Source organism: Chiloscyllium plagiosum, unplaced genomic scaffold, assembly GCF_037043375.1.
Source record: "Chiloscyllium plagiosum isolate Xiang-an unplaced genomic scaffold, Cpla_swu_hap1 HiC_scaffold_53X, whole genome shotgun sequence".
NCBI classification, from domain to species: domain Eukaryota; kingdom Metazoa; phylum Chordata; class Chondrichthyes; order Orectolobiformes; family Hemiscylliidae; genus Chiloscyllium; species Chiloscyllium plagiosum.
In genome coordinates this window covers 12,728,433-12,747,500 of record NW_028270191.1, presented here as the reverse complement: position 1 = coordinate 12,747,500, position 19,068 = coordinate 12,728,433, and the positions used below count along the sequence as shown (strand labels likewise).

The following is a 19,068-nucleotide window of genomic DNA, read 5'->3' as shown; positions in this document are numbered from 1 at the left end:
TAAATGGCAAGTCCAGTTCGGTTTCTGCTCAATAGTAACCCCAGGATGTTGACTGTGGGGAGTAACGTGCATATCATTGAATGTGATGGTAATGGTTAAATCCTCTCTTGTTGGAGATGATTTAACCTGGTATTTGTGATATTAAATGTTTCAGCCCAAATCTGGATATTGACAAGGTTTTGCTGCATTTGGATGTGGGACGACTTCAGTATCTGGTGAGTCGTTAATGGTGCTAAACGTTGTACAGTGAACATCCCTACTTCTGACCTTTATGGAGGAGGGAAGATTATTGAGGAAACAGTTGATAGTTGGACCAAGGTCAAAATCCCAGAGGAATTCCTGCAGAAATGTCCTAGAGATGACCTATTGCCCTCCAACCTCCACAACCATCTTTTGTGTTCGACTCCAGTTTTGCTAGAGCTTCTTGATGCCACATTATCAAATGCAGCACCTCTGGAATTTAGTTCTTTTTCTTGTTTGAACCATAGCTGCAATGAGGTCAGGGGCTAAACAGCCCTGGTGGAACCTAAACTAAACAGTGAGCAGATCATCACTAAGTAAGTGCTGATTGATGGCACTGTTGATAACCCATTCCATCATTTCGCTGGTGATCAAGAGTAGACTGATGGAGTAATAATTGGTTGGATTAGATTTGTATCAAAAACAACTTGTGCACGAGGCAATTTTCATTGTTGGATAGATGCCAGTATTGTAGCAGTACTGGAACAACTTGGCTAGGCATGCTTTAAGTCCTAGAGCACACAACATTCCAACATACTCAAAACCCATAGTATTTGCAATATCTAGTGCCTTCATTCATTTCTTGATAACTCATGTTGTGAAGCCACACCACAGGACAACTTGTGCCAAACAACATGAACACCTCATTGTTATCTATGCCTGGTGCTGCTCCTGGCATGTCCTGGTTGATCCCCTAGTTTGATGGCAAGGGTAGAGTGGGGGATCTAAGTTGAAACTTTATTGCTGGAACAGCACAGCAGGTCAGGCAGCATCCAGGGAACAGGAGATTCGACGTTTCGGGCACAGGCCCTTCTTCAGGAATTCCTGAAGAAGGGCCTGTGCCCGAAACGTCTCATTCCTGAAGAAGGGCCTGTGCCCGAAACGTCGAATCTCCTGTTCCCTGGATGCTGCCTGACCTGCTGTGCTGTTCCAGCAATAAAGTTTCAACTTTGATCTCCAGCATCTGCAGACCTCACTTTCTCCTAGAGTGGGGGATCTGTCAAACAATGAGATTGCAGATTTTGCACTATAATTCTGCTGCTGACAGCCCAACACACCTCTCAGATGCCCAGTCTTGATTTAATAAGTCTTTTTGAAGTCAAACACATCAGCAACAGTGCGACAAAATGCTGGTACCTTCAATGTGAAGATGGGACATATCTCCACAGGCACTATGCAGTCATCTTTTTTACCAATATGGTTATGGACAGAAGCATCCATGGCAGGCAGATCAGCGAGGATGAGTTCAAGTAACTTTTTCTTTCTTGTTGGTTCATCTCTGTCCTGAGTTTTCAATCACAACATATTTTCCTAAACCGTTTTGTTTCAATTTTATCTTGTGTGACCTTCCAAGAAGAACCAGGAAGCCAAAACATTAACAGCAGGAGCTTTATTAAGGAGATGTTTACTCGACAGGCAGCAGTTTCCCACCCAAAATGGCTGAAGTCATTATGTCACATGATCAGACCCAAAGTGACAGTCCACCATACTTTTCAAACACAAGGATAATTTATGCATGACATTTAACCTAAAGCAGGGAAAACTCTGAACACTGTGGATTTGGCATTTGATGGTAGTGAGGACATATTACATAGAAAAGATGTAAATATTTGAGATCAATCACAGATGACTGGACCTCTCAAATTTACTCAGCTCTTTTCTTCTTAACCATACGTACAAAGTGCAAGATGAGGTTAAAATTTGTACTGGGAGAACGGAGATCAATCCCAACTGATCTTCCAAAGAGCACAGCATTTTTCACGATATTATTTAAAAAGGACTTACATTCATAGAGTGCTTTTCATGAATATGGATTATAAATTGCTTTGATCTGTCCAATGAGATAAAAACAGAAGACGTTTGAAATCCTCAGGAGGTCAGACAGCACCAGTGTATACAAACAGTAAATGGCTGACGTCAATGACTTTTCATCAGAATTTGTGCCTGAACTCTCAGCTTTGTTCCTCTATCCATTGTGTATTTCTAGTGATTTGGAGATGCCGGCGTTGGACTGGGGTGCACAAAGTTAAAAATCATACAACACCAGGCTATAGTCCAACAGAACCACCTGATGACGGAGTGGCGCTCCGAAAGCTAGTGTGTTTCCAATTAAACCTATTGGACTATAACCTGGTGTTTTGTGATTTTTAAACTTTGTATTTCCAGTATCCACAATCTTATACTTCTGTTACACTCAGTGAAGTACTCTTGAAGCATAAATCGCTGTTAAAATGTAGAAAGCAGAGCAGCTATATAGCACATAGCAAACCCCTGCAAACAGTAACGTGGTGATGACCAAACATTGCAGTATTGATCAAGGTCACAACACTGGAACTAACTCTCTACTCTTCTTCTGATAGCATCACAGGATTGTAAGCAAATGAAGGCCTTCAAATACCATCAAACTGCAGAACTCTTGGCATATCATTTGCTGGACAGCGTTTACTGGAGAAGGCTTTCTTTAATGCAAGAGTTGAAATAAATACTTTCTCAACATGAGCAGAACAAATTTATAATACTCTGTAGTTACCCCAGCCTCAAAACAAAGGCAGGGATATCTGCTCTGATAGCTCCCAAGTTTGAATATCGATTGAAAGGTCTATGACAAAGTCAAACACAGCTCACCCCTTCAAAGGTTTCCCCACAGCAGTGACACCAAAAACACTTGAGTAAACATTGTGCAGCATCACCAATTTGATTCAATTTGATTTTTTCCATGGTTTCTGGAAATACTCCCATTCATTTAGCACCAGTTCTTCAAGGTCAGTGTTTCAGCCATCAAGTGTATAGAAAGATTGCATGCTGGTCATATGCTTACATTTTGACAGATTTGTACGCTCGAATTCAAGAGCATTACTTGCAAATGAGTAATTTCCCATTTTGTACCAAGAGCAATCCGCCTCCAAAAGGACAGGTACAGCATGGGGTTCGATACAAAGTAAAGCTACCTCTACTCTTTTAACCTGAATGGAAAACTGCCTTTACTCTTTTAAACCAAAAGTAAAAAGGCCCCTAAATTCTGCCCTATCAAACACTTCCAGGACAGGGACAGTATAGGCTTAGATACACAGTAAACCTCCCTCTACTCTTAAACCAGAAGTAAACCGAAAGTAAAGCTTCCTTGACAGTGTCCCCATTGAACACTCCCGGGAAAGAAACAGCATGGGGTTAAAATACAGAGTAAAGCTTGCTCTACTCGTTTAAAGAAACGACACTAAAAGGATAGCTCCCTCTATACTGTCCACATCCAACACTCCCCACAGCTTATATCAGCCTCAAAATAACAGGAAGACAAGTTTGCAGTTTTCCCCACAAGTTACCCCCGCGAGTTAGAAAACTGCCAATTTATTGCTAAATAATGGGCAATGAAGTGTTGTAGTTTGGGCACTAGAAAGTGGATGGGAACAATGTAAATTCCTTTCACACTGGATTCATATTGCTGCCATTACATGCATGTCACTCATCCATCTTTAACAGAACATTACAGAGTTTTTTTTTCCCCTAATGCCGAAAGGAAAATGTAGCTAAGATTTTGCACAGGGGTTATCATATCTTAGACTAGTGATCCTAAAGTTAATCAAATAGAAAGTTGCTTAAAAAAAAGCGAGGGAGAGAGCGAGAGCGAGAGCGAGAGCGAGAGCGAGAGCGAGAGCGAGAGAACCTGCACAGTTACCGCCTTTGCTGTTTGAATTCGTGTATCGCTGGACATCGGAGTGCATCTGGGAAAATTAACAAACAGTGAAATTTACAATTGATCTTGGAGGAACTGTTGGGCAAAGTTCACAGCACAGAATCAGATAAGTTAATTGTTGTTTTAAGTCTGTCCAAGAGAAAGGCTGCAGTAGTGAGTATAGTGGATTCTTTGTTGATTATATGTTTTTGGAGACAAGTCTCTTGATTAAACTTAAAATATAAACCATAGCTATTAATTTAATCTGGGGCAGTGTTTGTACTGGAATAAGACGGTGTTATTTTCTGGGTTTTTAGATCACGAAGGAGCAAAAATGGCTTTTGCAGTGATATGTACTTCTTGTCAGATGTGGGAGTTTAAAGAGAGTTTAAGGGTTACTGCAGATTATATCTACCATAAATGCTGTTGGATGCGAATCTGATCAGATCGAGTGGATCGGTTGGAGAGAGAGATAGAAGCGATGAGGAATTTGCAACAACAGTATGCGATGGACGGCAGTTATAGGAAGAAGGAGGGGAAAAGTCTCAGGTACAGTCACATAGATGGGTTAACTCCAGGAAGGGTGAGAGAGGTCGGCACATAGGGCAGGAGTCTTTTGTGGATATACCCATTTCAAACAGGTATGCGGTTATGGAAAATGTAGGGGGTGATGGATTATCAGGCGAACGGAGCACGAACTGCCAAGTTTCTGGCATTGAGACTGGTTCTAATGCAATGAGGGGTATGTCGGCTTCCAAGAGATAAAGTGTGTTCGGGGATTCTGTAGTCCGATGTACAGACAGAAGTTTCTGTGGCCAGCAGAGAAAAAGCAGAATGGTGTGTTGTTCCCCTGGTGCCAGGATCAAGGATATCTCAGAGAGGGTGCAGAATGTTCTCACAGGGGAGAGGGGCCAGCAGGAGGTCATTGTCCACATTGGAACCAACGACATTGGAAGGGAAAAGGTTGAGACTCTGAAGGGAGATTACATAGAGTTAGGCAGAAATTTTAAAAGGAGGTCCTCAAGGGTAGTAATATCTGGATTACTCCCAGCGCTACGAGCTAGTGAGGGCAGGAATAGGAGGATAGAGCAGATGAATGCATGGCTGAGGAGCTGGTGTACGGGAGAAGGATTCACATTTTTGGATCATTGGAATCTCTTCTGGGGTAGAAGTGACCTGTACAAGAGGGACGGATTGCACCTAAATTGGAAGGGGACTAATATACTGGCAGGGAAATTTGCTAGAACTGCTTGGGAGGATTTAAACTAGTAAGTTGGGGGGTGGGACCCAGGGAGATAGTGAGGAAAGAGATCGATCTGAGACCGGTACAGCTGAGAACAGAAGTGAGTCAAACAATCAGGACAAGGACAAGGGAGGACTAATAAATTAAACTGCATTTATTTCAATGCAAGGGGCTTAACAGGGAAGGCAGATGAACTCAGGGCATGGTTAGGAACATGGGACTGGGATTGCATAGCAATTATGGAAACATGGCTCAGGGATGGGCAGGACTGGCAGCTTAATGTTCCAGGATACAAATGCTACAGGAAGGATAGAAAGGGAGGCAAGAGAAGAGCAGGGGGGCGTGGAATTTTTGATAAGGGATAGCATTACAGCTGTGCTGAGGGAGGATATTCCCGGAAATACATCCAGGAAAGTTATTTGGGTGGAACTGAGAAATAAGAAAGGGATGATCACCTTATTGGGATTGTATTATAGACCCCCCAATAGTTAGAGGGAAATTGAGAAACAAACTTGTAAGGAGATCTCCGCTACCTGTAAGAATAATAGGGTAGTTATGGTAGGGGATTTTAACTTTCCAAACATAGACTGGGACTGCCATAGTGTTAAAGGTTTAGATGGAGAGGAATTTGTTAAGTGTGTACAAGACAATTTTCTGATTCAGTATGTGGATGTACCTACTGGAGAAGGTGCAAAACTTGACCTACTCTTGGGAAATAAGGCAGGGCTGAGGTGTCAGTGGGGGAGCACTTTGGGGCCAGTGACCATAATTCTATTTGTTTTAAAATAGTGATGGAAAAGGATAGACCAGATCTAAAAGTTGAAGTTCTAAATTGGAGAAAGGCCAATTGTGACGGTATCAGGCAAGAACTTTCGAAAGGCAGATGTTCACAGGTAAAGGGAAGGCTGGAAAATGGGAAGCCTTCAGAAATGAGATAACAAGAATCCAGAGAAAGTATATTCCTGTCAGGGTGAAAGGGAAGGCTGATAGGTATAGGGAATGCTGGATGACTAAAGAAATTGAGGGTTTGGTTAAGAAAAAGGAAGCATATATCAGGTACAGACAGGATAGATCGAGTGAATCCTTGGAGTGTAAAGGCAGTAGGAGTATACTTCAGAGGGAAATCAGGAGGGCAAAACGGGGACATGAGATGGCTTTGGCAAATAGAATTAAGGAGAAACCAAAGGGTTTTTATAAATATATTAAGGACAAAAGGGTAACTAGGGAGAGAATAGGGCCCCTCAAAGATCAGCAAGGCGGCCTTTGTGTGGAGCCACAGATATTGTGGAGATACTAAATGAATATTTTGCATCAATATTTACTGTGGAAAAGGATATAGGAGATATAGACTGTAGGGAAATAGATGGTGACATCTTGCAAAATGTCCAGATTACAGAGGAGGAAGTGCTGGATGTCTTGAAACTGTTAAAAGTGGATAAATCCCCAGGACCTGATCAGGTGTACCCGAGAACGCTGTGGGAAGCTAGAGAAGTGATTGCTGCGCCTCTTGCTGAGATATTTGTATCACCAATAGTCACAGGTGAGGTGCCGGAAGACTGGAGGTTGGCAAATGTGGTGCCACTGTTTAAGAAGGGCGGTAAAGACAAGCCAGGGAACTATAGACCGGTGAGCCTGACCTCAGTGGTGGGCAAGTTGTTGGAGGGAACCCGGAGGGACAGGATGAACATGTATTTGGAAAGGCAAGGACTGATTAGGGATAGTCAACATGGCTTTGTGCGTGGGAAATCATGTCTCACAAACTTGATTGAGTTTTTTGAAGAAATAACAAAGAAGATGGATGAGGGCAGAGCACTAGATGTAATCTATATGGACTTCAGTAAGGCGTTCAACAAGGTTCCCCATGGGAGACTGATTAGCAAGGTTAGATCTCATGAAATACAGGGAAAACGTGCCATTTGGATACAGAACTGGCTCAAAGGTAGAAGACAGAGGGTGGTGGTGGAGGGTTGTTTTTCAGACTGGAGGCCTGTGACCAGTGGAGTGCCACAAAGATCGGTGCTGGGCCCTCTACTTTTTGTCATTTACATAAATGATTTGGATGCGAGCATAAGAGGTACAGTTAGTAAGTTTGCAGATGACACCAAAATTGGGGATGTAGTGGACAGCGAAGAGGGTTACCTCAGATCACAACAGGATTTGGACCAGATGGGCCAATGGGCTGAGAAGTGGCAGATGGAGTTTAATTCAGCTAAATGCGAGGTGCTGCATTTTGGGAAAGCAAATCTTAGCAGGACTTATACACTTAATGGTAAAGGTCCTAGGAAGTGTTGCTGAACAAAGAGACCTTGGAGTGCAGGTTCATACCTCCTTGAAAGTAGAGTCGCAGGTAGGTAGGATATTGAAGAAGGCGTTTGGCATGCTTTCCTTTATTGGTCAGAGTATTGAGTACAGGAGTTGGGAGGTCATGTTGCGGCTGTACAGGACATCGGTTAGTCCACTGTTGGAATATTGCGTGCAATTCTGATCTCCTTCCTATCGGAAAGATGTTGTGAAACTTGAAAGGGTTCAGAAAAGATTTACAAGGATGTTAGACCATAAGACTTAGGAGTGGAAATAAGGCCGTTCGGCCCATCGAGTCCACTCCGCCATTCAATCATGGCTGATGGGCATTTCAACTCCACTTACCCGCATTCTCCCTGTAGCCCTTAATTCCTTGTGACATCAAGAATTTATCAATCTCTGCCTTGAAGACATTTAGCGTCCCAGCCTCCACTGCACTCTGCGGCAATGAATTCCACAGGCCCACCACTCTCTGGCTGAAGAAATGTCTCCGCATTTCTGATCTGAATTTTCCCCCTCAAATTCTAAGGCTGTGTCCACGGGTCCTAGTCTCCTCGCCTAACGGAAACAATTTCCTAGCGTCCGCCCTCTCCAAGCCATGTATTATCTTGCAAGTTTCTATTAAATCTCCCCTTAATCTTCTAAACTCCAATGAATACAATCCCAGGATCCTCAGCCGTTCCTCACATGTTAGACCTACCATTCCAGGGATCATCCGTGTGAATCTCCGCTGGAGATGCTCCAGTGCCAGTATGTCCTTCCTGAGGTGTGAGGACCAAAAGTGGAAACAGTACTCCAAATGGGGCCTAACCAGAGCTTTATAAAGTCTCAGTAGCACAACGGTGCTTTTATGTTGCCAGGGTTGGAGGTTCTGTGCTATAGGGAGAGGCTGAACAGGCTGGGGCTGTTTTCCCTGGAGAGTCAGAGGCTGAGGGGTGACCTTATAGAGGTTTACAAAATTATGAGGGGCACAAAGTCTTTTCCCTGGGGTGGGAGAGTCCAGAACTCGAGGGCATAGGTTTAGGGTGAGAGGGGAAAGATACAAGAGAGACCTACGGGGCAACTTTTTCACGCAGAGGGTGGTACGTGTATGGAATGTGCTGCCAGAGGATGTGGTGGAGGCTGGTACAATTGCACCATTTAAGAGGCGTTTGGATGGGTATATGAATAGGAAGGGTTTGGAGGGATATGGGCTGGGTGCTGGCAGGTGGGACTAGGTTGGGTTGGGATATCTGGTCGGCATGGACGGGTTGGACCGAAGGGTCTGTTTCCATGCTATACATCTCTATGACTATGATAAGATCAAACGTACTCAGCTAATAATTAAACAACATGCCGGCCATAGGCAAGTTTGTCAGAAGTGGAAGGAGAAATATTTGCATTTCAGATTCTAATTGGTATCCTGTTCATTTTTTTTTTAAAAACGGATTCATAGGAGACCCGCGTCACTGTACAGAGGCAGGGATAGCAGTAGGTGTACATACATAATTTTTGGCCATCCCTAATCAGCCAGAGGACAGTTAAATGACAACATGTGGGCGACACCAGGTAAGACATCAGTGAACCGGATGGGTTTTTACAACATTCAACAATGGTTGCATGGTCACTGGACTTTTAATTAAAGGTTTTTATGGAATTCCAATCCCATTTGAACCCAGGTTCCCAAACAGTAACTACTTCTCTGGATTACTTGTCCAGCAACGATACCACGATGTTATCACCTCTCAATGTTTTCAGTGTTCAATGAAATGGCTGGTTTTAGCTGAAGATGGTACAATTGCAACATTTAAAAGGCATCTGGATGGGTATATGAATAGGAAAGGATATGGGTCATGGATACCTGGTCGGTACGGAGGAGTTGGAGCAAAAAGAGGTCTGTTTCCATGCTGTGTATTTCTATGACAAAATACACAAAATCAACTGATAAATTTCAACTACTCCAGTAAGTCTTTGCAACACTAGCCGCTATCAGTTCTGCACCTGATTGTTTCCATTCACCAAGCTTCGTTCATTCTTTTCAGCCATCCGATTATATCCTACATTTCTGTTTTTGTCCCACCATTCCCAAATAAGGGTTTCGTCACTCCAGTCAGCTGCAAATCTTCCCATGCAACGACACTGAATCTAGTCAGTGAAATCACATTTTCAAACATTGTTCCATTGCAGGTGTGTGCGCACGTGGGGTGGGGGTGGTGGCTGTCAGTTCACGTAGATAGCAAGCTCTTTATTGAACGTGTCTTTGGGAATTCTGTTGTTATCGATTTGGCTCACTGGATTCAACCAATAGAGTTGTCGCTCATTGAAGATACGAGTGACTAATATGCTGAGGATGCAAGCCTAGTGCATGCAGAGTTTTGTATGTTTGGTTAGTTTGCCTTGGTAACTTTGACTCAAGCTCTTGACAATCCTGGTGCTGATTTGGCATCAAGGGAGTGGTTGCCAGTAATTGTTGATCCAAGATCCAAGAGAAAAAATGGGAAGTTCTTCTCCAACTGCAGAAGATCATCTAACCCAAGGGACCAGAACAATCAGATGGTAGATTCCCCAAATGACTCAGCTACTACCAACACAATTATGATGGGGAACTCTTGGAAACCTGACTGGCTCTTAGCTGAATGTTTGAAAGACAAAATCTCCTGATGCCCCTTTACAACTGTGGGAAAGTCACTAAAAGCCCAAGGCAATCAGTATGGACTGCATCAAAACCATTTTGGATTTAGACACCCTCATTTGAGATGATAATTGAGAATGGCAAACGCTCACACTCTAAATATATTGAAACAGTACCGGCAAAAGCAAAAATTAGCCCTCTGATTCAAGTACCTATTAGGAACAGTTCAAGACAATCAGTATAGCCTTATTGGGGGAGATCACGGGTGACAAAGTTGACTGAACTTTGAGGTGGTGACTAGGTTTTGTGGATGAGGGAGTACAGTTGATGTAGTCTACCTGGACTTCGTTAAGGCTTTTGACAAGATGTCACCCTCTGCTGAAGAAGGTAACAGTCCTTGGGATTCATGGCAATTCAGCAAATTGGATCGAAAATTGGCATTTTTGGCAAGAGGCAGAGGGTAATAGCAGAAGATTGTTTGTGTGATTGGAAGCCTGTGTCCAGTGTAGTAACCCAGGTTCAATTCTGGATCACTTGCTGTGTGTACTGTACATCAATGACCTAAGCATAGGTATATGTGGTTTTATCACAAAGTTCATGGATGACAAAAATTAGTTGTATGGTTAATAGAGAGGAAAACTTAGATTACAGGGCAACAGATTACAGGCTGGTCAGAAAATAACAAGTGGAAACTGTGAAGTAATGCATTTTGAGAGGACTAACAAGCATACATTGAATGGCAGGACCTAAGGAAGTACATACAGTCAGAGGAAATGGGGGCTTTACTGATGGGATGACCTTCATCTGAACTGTGCTGAGACTAGTGTCCTGGTGAGTTGTAAACAGTCTAGAGGGCTTTCAACTAAATCGCTGAGGGCTAGGGAAGATTCAAGTAAGCGTATGGCATGATAAACTGAAAGAGAGGACTAAGCAAGTGAGCAAGGTTGCAATAAAGGAAATGATAATTAAATCAAGGCAGGATGGTGCAGAACATATAAATAAGGCTAGAGGTTGCAAAACCAGTAAAAAGACAGTGTTAAAGGTCCTGCACCTGAATGCTTGTTGCATTTGTAACAAAATGGATAAATTGACAGCTCAAATAGAAATAAATACATTTGATCTGATCGCCACGACACAAAGATGACTACAGTACAACTAAAGCTGGGACCCACATATTCAATGACACGACATGTTGGGAAAACAAAAAGCTATGAAAAGGTAAGAGAGGTTGCTTTGGTAAATGAAGTATGACATCAGTACAATAGAGAGAGATGAACTACGATCAAAATGTAGAATCAATTTAAGTAAACATAAGAAATGGTGAAGAAGTGATCTGTGTGACGAGTTTATTGTTTCCCCCCCTTCCCCACCAACTGTAAAATAGAGGAAACAAGGAACTGTAACTGGGCTCGAGAAAGGCATACAGGGAATTTACAAACATCCATCTTGCGAACGTGATCTCATACAGGAGTGCAATCTTAAAGATCGGACACATCTTTATCATACATACGAATAACTCTTTTATATCATCCTGCATTGCGTTCCAACCTGCGTATAGACCTGCTTACGAACATACTCCAGAACGGAACCCATTCACAACTTGGAGACTGCCCATACTGATAATCGTGGCTGAGTTTTATCTATATATAATGACTAGATAAATCAGACTAGCAAAGGTAACCTGGAAGAGGAGTTCATCAAGTGTTGTTAGCATGGATTCTTAAAGTGAAACAGTGTAAAGTCAACCAGAGAGAGAAGGCTACTTTAGATCTGGTAATGTGCAACGAGGCAGGATTAAAGGACCTCATAGTAAAAGGGCCCATAGGGAGCAGTGAACATAACACAATTTTGCATTCAATTTGCAGGAAAGAAGAGTGGACCCAAGATGAGTCTTTCAGACTTTTAAATAGAGTCATAGAGATGTACAGCACGGAAACAGACCCTTCAGTCCACCTCGTCCATGCTGACCAGATATCCTAAATTAATCTAGTCCCATTTGCCAGCACTTGGCCCATATCCCTCTAAACCCTTCCTATTCATTTTTCCATCCAGATGCCTTTTAAATGTTGTATTGTACCGGCCTCCACCACTTCCTCTGGCAGCTCATTCTATACACGCACCACCCTCTGTATGAAAAAGTTGTCCTTAGGTCCCCTTTAAATCTTACCCCTCTCACCCTAAACCTATTCCCTCAAATTCTGGACTCCCCTACCTCATGGAAAAGACTTTGTCTACTTACCCAATCCATTCCCCTAATGATTATGTAAACCTCTACACACACACACGCGCACGCACACACGCACGCGCGCACACACACGCACACACACACACACACACACAGACAGAAAGAGACCGCTAAACTGAACTCAAATTATTTTAAGGGACAGATCAGGAGAAATGTATTGGCAAACATTTAAGGTGATATTTCAGAACACTCAATGATAAAATTCCACAAAGACGGAAGGACATTCCATCTGTACTTAACAGAGAAAGCTATAGATTGCATCAAATTGAGAGGAAAAGCATGGTATTCTGAGAAAATTAAGACACACTGAAGAATGGGAGAAAACTAGCTTAAAAATCAAATATACCTATGAATCTATATTGGTATTTGAAAAATAAAAAAAAATTGAACATTTGTCCTCCAAACAGAGAAAAGGAGAGTGCACAAGCAAAAGAGGGGGGAGTGAGGAGTGAGAGTGAGGGAAATAGCAGTTGAATTGAACAGATATTTTGCATTTATCTTTATTCTACAGGATACAAACGGCTTCCCTGAAACTGTAAAACAAGAGGTGAAAAGGAGTGAAGAACGTAAGAAATTACATTCACCAGTGAAAGGGGACTGCGAAAATTGAGGATTAATAGCTGACAAGTCGACAGGTCCTGATGAACTTCATACTAATATCTTAAAACAAGAGGCTGCTGAGCGAGTAGGTGCACTGATTTTAATTTTCCAACATTCCCTCAATCCTAGAAAGGTCCCATCAGATTTGAAAACAGTAAATGTAATGCCTTTATTAAAGAAAGGAGAGAGACAAAAGTAAGAAACTATAATAATTAAAGCAGTCCACTTCACAACTGTAATTGGGAAAATGCAGGAGGTGATATGAGATACTTAGAAAATCTCAATGCAATCAGGCAAAGTCAACATAGTTTCGTAAAAAGGAAATCATGTTTGATTAAATTTTATTCAGAGTTCTTTGAGGAAATAATAATTAAGTGGATAAAGGGGAACCTGCGCACCTGGATTTCCAAAATGCATTGTAGATATGCCAAAAGATTGTGACGCAAAGGTCCATGGTGGGGTAGGTGACATAATAGCATGGATTGAGGATTGGATAGCTAACGGGAAAACAGATTGATATAACTCAGTCATTTTCAGGGTGGCAAAATGTAATGAGTGATGGGCACAGGAATCAGTGCTGAGGCCTTACTATTTACAATCTGTATCAATGACTGGATGAAGGAACCGACTACATAGTTACCAAATTTGCTGATGACAAGGACAGGTAAATTATGAAGAGCACATAAGGAGTCTACAAAGGGATATAGGTAGGTTAAGTAAGTGGGCAAGGAAATTGGCAGAGAGAATAAAACATAGGAATGTATGAGTTTGTCCATTTTGGCATGAAGAATAGAAAAGCAGCATATTATTTACATGGAGAGAGATTGCAGATCTTTGTCCTGTACATGAAAAGTTAGTATGCAGGCATAGCAAGTGATTGTGGAAATAAAGTTAACTTTGTCATTTCTTGCACAAGGAATGCATAAAAATAAGAATACTTTGTTACAGTTATATAGGGTGTTGGTGAGACCAAATCTATATTACTGTATTCAGTACTAGGTTCCTTATTTAAGAAAGGACATTACACCAGAAGCAACCCAGGGTAGGTTCATGTTATTGAAACCCAAGATGAAGGGGCGACCTTATGAGGAAAGGTTAGACATTTGAACCCATAACAATTTGAGTTTAGAAAATAGGAGGGGTAAGCTTATTGATCCCTTGAGGACTTGACAGGGTGGTGTTGGAAGTAAGTTTCTCTTTGTGAGAGAAATGAGAACGAGGGTATTATTTAAACACAAGACAGAGACAAAGAAAAATTTGTTCTTGGTGTCATGAGTCTATAGAATTATCTTCCCCAGACAGTGAAGGAGGTAAGGTCATTGAATATCTTTAAAGGAAGAGGTAGACAGATTCTTGACTATGAAAGGTATAACAAGTGGGCAGCAGACGGGAGTTAAATCTACAGTCAGATCAGTCATGATTTTACTGAAAAGTAGAGCAGGCTCAGGAGCCAAAAGACACAATTATATTTGTATGTTTGCGTGGTTGCAGGATCTTCTCGTAATTAAATTAGTTGCTGTGTTTTTCTAAACTACATCAATGTCTGTACTTCAAAACCATTTCATTAGCTACCAACAGCTTCAGAACATTGTGGAGATGAAAGATGTGACATAAATGCATGTTCGTTTGAACAAAATGAACACAACTATGCCTCAAGCCCTTTGGTGTGCATGGAACTCTGAAGAATGATCACTGGTCATTTGGCTTTTTTTTTTTAAATTCACTCATGGGAATCACTGGCAAGGCCAGTATTTATTGACCCCCATCCCTTCTTGTCTTTGAGAAGGTGGGGGTGAGCTGCATTCTTGAACTGCTGCAGTCCATGTGCTGTAGGTTGACCCACAATGTCGTTAAGGAGGGAATTCCAGGGTTTTGACCCAGCGACAGTGAAGTAACAACGATACATCTCCAAGTCAGGATTGTGTGTGGCTTAGAGGGGAACTTGCAGGGGATGGTGTCCCCTTGTATCTGTTGCACTTGTCCTTCGAGATGCAAGTGGTCATGCATTTGGAAGGTGCTCAGGAGCTTTTGTGAATTTCTGCAGTGCATCTTGTAAATGGTACACACTGCTGCTACTTAGTGTTGATGGCGGTGGAGGGAGTGGATGCTTGTAGATGTGTGCCAATCAAGCGGGCTGCTTTGTCCTGGATGGTGTCAAGTTTCTGGAGTGTTATTGGAGCTGCACCCATCCAGGCAAGTGGAGTGTATTCCAGCATACTCCTGACTTTTAAGCATACAGCAAGGAAACAGGCCTTTCAGCCCAACTCATCCATGCGGCCAGATATCCTAAACTAAATTCGTCCCATTTGGGCGTGTTTAGCCCATATCCCTCTAAACCTTTCCTATTCACGTACCTTCCAAATGTCTTTTAAATGTTGTAATTGTACCTGCCTTGAGTACTTCTGCTGGCAACTCGGCCCATGTACCCACCAACCTGTGAAAAAGCTGCCCCTCAAGTTCCTTTTAAATCTTTCCCCTCTCACCTTAAACCTATGCCCTCTAGTTTTCAATTCCCTTACTGAAATATCTGATTGCCTGTCACAAATTCACAGTACATAGGCTCTGACCAGCAAGTTCAGAACCAAGTCTGAGAAATGAGGTAACTCTTTGAACCTCCTGCTTATTTTATCCTTTTTTTGTGTCTTCATTTATTCCCATAGCCTATGGAGACCTCCTGAATCTACTGTTCATATATGTCAGCCAAGGCTCCCTAATGGCTACGGTTAAAAACCCCAATCAAGGATCTCAATGAGATCCACCTAACCCTTATTCTAATCACTACACAACCCTTGGGAAACAACTTTGGCCATTCACCTTATCTGTGCTCCTCATGATTTTATAAACCTCTATAAAAGGTCACCCCTCAGCCTCCTATACTCCCAGGGAAAAGAATTTCCAGCCTCTTACGTACCCTGTAAATGGTGGATAAACTTGGGGAACTCGGGAGTGGAGTTACTCGTCACGGTATTCCTAACCTTTGATTTACTCTGGTAGCCACTGTGTTTATGTGAGGAATCCAGTTGAGTTTCTGGTCAATGGTCAGTGGGGGAATTCAGTGATGGTAACATGACTGAATGTCAGAGGGTATTGTCTCTTTTGTCTCTTCAGCAAGGACATACATGGATTCAGAGTCATAAAAACTGCAATACCAAAAAAGACCAAAGAACATTATTTCATCTTCTGCTAACCTGGTGTGATACAGTGAGATTGAGTTGCTAATCAATGATTATCTACAATTGAGAAAGGAGAAGTTTGATCATAGGCTCCATAGTTTACTGTGGAGAAGGATATGGAAATTATAGAACATAAGGAAATAAATAGCGACATCTTGAAAAAACTGCCCACATCAGAGGTGGTAGTACTGGACATCTTACAACATATGAAGATGGATAAGTCACAGGACCTGATTAGGTGGACCCTAGAACTCTGTGGGAAGCTAGGGAAGTGATTGCTGGGATCCTTACCATGATACTTGTATCATCGATAGTCACAGGGGTGGTGCTGGAAGACACGAGGTTGGCTAACATCGTGCCACTATTTAAGAAAGATGGTAAGGAAAAGCCAGGGAACTTTTGATCGGTGAGCCTGACATTAGCGGTGGGCAAGTTGCTGGGAGGAGATCCTGAGGGACAGGATGTACATATATTTGGAAAGGCAAGGACTGATTAGGGATAGTCAACATGGCTGTGTGGGGGAAATAATGTCTCACAAACTTGATTGACTTTTTTGTAGTAGTAACAAAGTGGATTGATGAAGGCAGAGCAGTGGACTTGACCTATACGGATTTCAGTAAAGCATTCGACAAGGTTCCACATGGTAGACTGGTTAGCAAGGTTAGATCACAAGGAATCCAGAGAGAACTATACATCTGGATACAAAACTGGCCCAAAGGGGAAGACAGAGGGTGGTGGTGGAGGATTGCTCTTCAGACTGGAGGCTTGTGACCAGTGATGTGCCACAGCGATTGGTGGTACATCCACTGCTTTTTGTCATATTCATATAAATTATTTGGATGTGAACACAGGAGGTATGGTTAGTAAGTTTGCAGATGACACCAAAAGTGGTGGTGTAATGGACAGCTAAGGTTACCTCAGAATACAATGGGACCTTAATCAGATGAACCGGTGGGTCAAGGAATGGCAGACGGAGTTTAGTTTAGACAAATGTGAGGTGCAGCATTTTGAAAAGGCAAATCAGGGCAGGACTTATACACTTAATGGTAAGATCCTGGGGAGTGTTGCTGAAGACCTTGGAATGCAGGTTCTTAGTCCCTTGAAAGTAGAGTCACAGGTAGATAGGATAGTGAAGGTGGTCCAAAAGAGAAAATGCTGGAAAATCTCAGCAGGTCTGGCAGCATCTGTAAGGAGAGAAAAGAGCTGACGTTTAGAGTCTAACTGACCCTTTGTCAAAGTGGTGTTTGGTATGCTTGCCTTTATTGATCAGAGCATTGAATACAGGAGTTGGGAGGTCATGCGACAGCTGTACAGGAAACTGGTTAGGCCAATTTTGGAATATTGCATGCAATTCTGGTCTCCCTGCATTCGGAAGGGTGTTAAACTTGAAAGGGTTCAGAAAAGATATCCAAAGATGTTGCTGGGGTTGGAGGGTTTGAGCTATAGAGGCTGAATAAATTGGGACTATTTCCCCTAGAATGTCAAAGGCTGAGGGCTGACCTTAAAAGTTTATAAAATTAAGGACGTGGATAGGGTGAATAGACAAGGTCTCTTCTCTGGGACAGGGAAGTCCAGAACTAGACAGCATAGGTTTAAGCTGAGAAGGGAAAGATTTAAAATGAACTTAAGGGGCAACATTTTCATGCAGAGGGTGGTGAGTGTATATAGAGGCTAGTATAATTGCAACATTTAAAAGGCATTTGGATGGGTATATGAATAGGAAGGTTTGCAGGGATATGGGCCAAATGCTGGCAAATGGGACTAGATTAATTTAGGAAATCTAGTCCACTTGAATGAGTTGGACTGAATGGTCTGTTTCCAAGCTGTACAGCTCTATGACTCTAAGCCCAGGCTTTAAACAGGAAACCCGAACCTTCTTGGATGGAGTGATCTAAAATCGGACCAGAACACTGACCAGTTTATTGCCTGCACAAACATGTGCCACCTACACATGCAACTACCAGCCTTAACTGCACATTGAGAACGTCACCTGGGGAAGATTTCTAATCGCATCCCCACCTCATTTGAAGCCAAGATCACAGAACCTGGTACTCAGACATTTGCGGATTACACGCAGAATTCTACTTTAGGCTGCCTCTCAAGAACACTGATGATTCCTATTTCCAATATGGAACAACCATGTGGAATGCAAGCCGTTAACAACATGAGCCCAACAAGCAGGACCTCATGGAACTACTTCGTACTAAAACTTCATTTGACTGGTCAGTAAGGAACATGCCCCCAATGGTTTCAACATTTCTCCCCCAGTGCCCATTGCTGTGTCCCCGCCCACTGAAGGCCTCCCACCCTCTGGCACCCCACACTCACCGCCTCACACTGGGCTTCAGGCCGACGCCTCAGAAACTCCGCGCTCGGCGCTCGCACCACAAACCGTCCGTTGCCGATCCCCCCCCCACCCCCCCCCCTCCAAAAAAATAGCAACCCAAGGTTGTGTTTTCGAGAAGTGATGAAGGAAGGAAGATAGGGAGGGAGGGGAAGGGAAAAGGACACAACTAAGGGAATGAGAAAGAAACCAAACTGCGGAAAAATAAAAAGAGAAAAAGAAAGAAAATAATCTGGCCGGCTTCGGCGCCTGCGTACTACGTCACGCTTTCCTGCCCACTCAGTGACGTCAACAGGTGCTCCGTGCTTGTGACATCACCGGTTTGTGCGTAGAGCCCCTGAGAGCCGGCGCTAGTCTCCAGGACGCCCCTTACATTGAGCGGAGGCGCGGCAGGTGTTTCACGCTCGTGTGTTGCTTCAAACGCAATTTTATTCCGTTCCGTCCTGTCAATCAATGATTCTTCATTGCAACATTTGTACACCTTGGCTTCCCGTAATCCAATAGCATGGATTGACTCACCTCAGGCGTTGCCACAAACCAACAGTTTTTACTCAGGGTAGTAGTATTTGATTCCTTCGTCATTGAATGCCGAGTTTTTACTCAGTCACCAATTTTATACAGCATTTGATATTTAATTTCAT

At 42.8% G+C, this 19,068-nt stretch overlaps 1 protein-coding gene across 8 annotated transcripts in view; it reads right to left on the bottom strand.

Moving 5' to 3' along the window:
* Positions 1 to 18,636, bottom strand: part of r3hdm2 (R3H domain containing 2) — a 417,793-nt gene extending 399,157 nt beyond the window's left edge. For 3 of the 8 annotated variants that reach the window (XM_087985519.1, XM_087985518.1, XM_087985523.1), the window contains exon 1: positions 18,412 to 18,635. The gene's annotated coding sequence lies outside the window, so the exon portion shown is untranslated. Of the gene's footprint in view, positions 1 to 18,411 lie in introns of all 8 variants that reach the window. The other 5 variants (XM_087985516.1, XM_087985522.1, XM_087985520.1 and 2 more) reach the window with 4 other exon arrangements.
* Between the last annotated feature and the right edge of the window lie 432 nt (positions 18,637 to 19,068).